Below are 3667 nucleotides of genomic sequence, written 5' to 3'. Positions count from 1 at the left end.
GTGTTGTTTTGTTTGTATGTTTGTTTCAGTATTTATATATTTATTTCTTACTGTGCTTATATGAGAAGGAAAGCTATTGATGTTTGTTTTTTCTTTAAATGAAGCAATAATAATGTGATTTATTTTCTTTGGCGAAAGGGGGAGGGGGGTCTGTTTCTCAGTACTGATATGATTAAAAAATGCTCTCGAAGTTGAACAAACACACAGAAAAAAACCCGTCAACTTCAGTAAGATTTTAGTCTTCCGCAAAAACATTCTAGGACATGCGTTACCTTTTTAAAATCCTTTTGTGGATTGTCTCGTAAGAACAAATATCTGATAGGTTTAGAGGTCCAACAAAATCGCCTTTTGATTGCTTCACCTAATTTGTTGTTGATGTGTTGTGGCATGCTTACTAGTCTTGCATTTCCTCCGCGACACTTTAGCAACCGGAAATTGCCTAATATTACCGTCAGTAAATTATCTAATAGTACTGTCAGTTTACATACTTTTACTGGCATTTTTTAAAATGTTTCCGTGGCATTATCTACACGTATTATATGTCATACAGTTCATACAATCAACCTCAACAGAAATAAGTTATTGAATATTTTGTTTCTAATGTAGATTACATGTCCTACTATTAGCCTATCAGTTATAGTTACTCGAATGTAACCCAAAAAAGTATACATTATATTTCATACAATTCAGACTATTGGCCCCATCAGAAATAGGTTAATGAAAGGAAATGTTTTACTCAGAGTAACATTCCTGGCGCACATCAAACTAAATAGTTCATCAAAAAGCGGGTTAATGTCATATCTATGGATACGACGACAGACAATAATTGTGTTTGCTATTGATCTATTCATCATTTGACTGATTCTTCTATCAGGGCAAAGCCAGCCCCATCGATATCGCGACAGGCATATCATAGACTCGGCGATGACCGTTCAACGAAATGGTCGGCGAGGATGTCAGGGGGTCTTTAAAGCTCATGCATATTGTAAGAGGTGTTGCAAAGAGAGACGGACAGTTATGGGCACTGTATGAGTTATTGAATGTTCTTCCCAATGAATATGATAACATGCCCAAGAGAAATGTGCCATTCTCGTTGCACACGAAGCGATATTTTTCCAGGTTCACTGTCAGTCGAGTTAATCAAATCCGGAATACCAAATGAAGTAGTTATTTATATTATTGCGATACAGCGCATCTGTTTTCAACACCGTTATCATATTGTTGACATTTCTATGACACCACTTGATCACTTACAGTTTTCTGTTGTATCCACAAAATTTTCAATATGCTGTCAAAAATTCCCCCCTTTTCTACCAATGATCTATCGTCCTTATCTCTTCTCCTTCTTTCCTGTGTATGCTACAGTCTAATAACACCTTTGATCTTCGGCACTAATATGATCAATTTGTGTTGCAAGTGAGGTAAAAGTCTTGCTAAAACTAAATAATTACACTATCATACGCTTCTCGGTTCTTCAGCTGAAAACTTCAGTCACATTTTGTTTGTTTGTTTTTAGCCACCACGTGAACAAAGAAACAAGACATACCCTTGACATAAAAGACATTTCACACGATCTTAAACGTTCTCAATGCAGCCTGACGCTGTACAATAACTTTTGCCTCTGTCATCTTGCGACTTTCCCTGTTTGTCTCTTTTCCATAGAGTCTATGTGTTTCTCCTTATTTTTTCCCTTCAGGCAAAAAGTCTCTGGTAGTTATACATTAAAATTAAATAAAAGCTCCAACTCAATTTTTTTCTTAGACCTCAATGTTGAAAAAAATTGGAAATTATATTGTTGGGACCCTGGCAGCAAAAAGTAAAAAATAAAACGTTATTTTTTAAGTTAAAAAAAATATTTTTAAAACCCAGCTGAAATGCAATATTTCATCAAATGTGGTCTGGAAGCAGATATTGGGAAATTTGTGAGCTGAGCACTCAATGAACATTTTCCCCTTCTTTTTCTTGCATCTGATCTGATTTGCATTGGAAGGATGTTTTTAATGCCAGCTTCCGATTGAAGGATGTAGCCCTTCCCTTTGACAATATTGCTTTCTTGGATGGACACGTGTGCACTAGTGTGTTGAGAAAGCCTGTGAGCAGCGAGTCGAACGCTTGCTTTTGTGCGTTTTTTCTGTTTCTTTTTGTGGGTGCGTGTGTATGCGTGTGTTTGTTTATGTTTGTGTAGGTATGTGTGTGTGTGTGTGTGTGTGTGTTTGTGTGTGTGTGTGTGTGTGTGCATGTGTGCGTATGTGCATGTGTGTGGGGGGGGGGGGGGTTGTGAGTTTGTGCGTATGTGTGTATGTGTGGGCGTGTGTGTATGAATGTGCGTATGAGGATGATGGAGTAGGAGAGTGAGACGGGGAGAAGAGAGAGTAGAAACGGATGTATAATATTATGTATGCATAAAATATGGTATGCATAATGTCTCACGTATCTCTCTACATAGTTAATAATTACCCTTATGTTGTACTGATAACCCTCCCCAGCCCCCTCCCTTCCACGTCCTCCCTTTCCCCCCTAATAAAGTAAGGAAAAAAACGTGATTTCTATTTTCTCATCATGAAGCCTTTCGTTTTAAAACCCCCATTACCCTGTAACTTTGACTTGACCGTACCATTATTATTCTCTCTTCTCTCTAGTGCCTATTTCCTTACCAATCTACACCTTAAGGTATTCATCTGTTTACCTTGCCTTGCTGAGATGTGAACAGCATTCTATGGTATGATAGGTACTTCAAGTGTACCAGCTTCTGTGTGGGTAGTAGTTAAGACATTTTGCCGTAGCACGCAAATCTGACATCGGGTCCCGAGTAAGGGAGAATTTTTGTGGAATATCTCGGAGTTTTATTTCTGCTGGAATGTTGTCTCCCTCTTAGCCCGGGTTGACCCTGATAAATGATCAGGACGTGTCAATGGGGGCTTAAAAATACCTGAATTTTAAAAACTACCAAACATCACAACTATGAGCTCCTAACATTATGACAGGTGGCGAAGTGTAACGCTCCACATCTGTCCCAGAATAGACGCTGACGACCTGTAACCTCAGCAGTAGGTCAGCGTGATTTTAGACACTTTCAGATTTTCTCTCCGGACATTTCTGGCCCTCTGGGGATGGGGGATTTTTTCCGTTGTCCTGGACAGATAAATCAATGAGCGAGACGGGGGGTCGTGCTGCGCCCCTGGCCAGAGTGCTATGGGAGGAGGGAAATGTTAGCCTCTCTTCTCTCTTTCTCTCTCTCTCTTTCTCTCTCTCTCTCTCTCTCTTTCTCTACCTCCCCCCCTCTCTCTCTTTATCTCTCTCTCTCTCTATCTATCTCTCTCTCTCTCTGCTTAAGGAATGAGGAAGGAGGGATATTCTTTGAGAAAGAAGGAATTAAAGTTGTTTTTGTTGTAGTTGTTGTTGTTGTTGCTGCTGCTGCCGTTGTTATTGTTGTTTTGTTGTTTTTATTGTTGTTGTAGTAGTTGTTGTTATTGTTGTTGTTATTGTTGTTGTTGTTGTTGTTGCTTTTAATCGGTTGCCTGCTTTGTGTTGCATTGCTATCGACACAGTTCATCAGCAACAGCATTCTCATTTTAGATGTTTGAGTTTGTGTTTGTTTGCGAGCGTGAATGTGTGTTATGTGTTTGTGTGTATGTATGTGTGTGTGTGTGTGTGTGTGTGTGTGTGT

This window comes from Aplysia californica, unplaced genomic scaffold (assembly GCF_000002075.1).
Source record: "Aplysia californica isolate F4 #8 unplaced genomic scaffold, AplCal3.0 scaffold00327, whole genome shotgun sequence".
Taxonomy (NCBI): Eukaryota; Metazoa; Mollusca; class Gastropoda; order Aplysiida; family Aplysiidae; genus Aplysia; species Aplysia californica.
The sequence above is the reverse complement of the archived record's forward strand: the minus strand, read 5'-3'. Positions refer to the sequence as shown.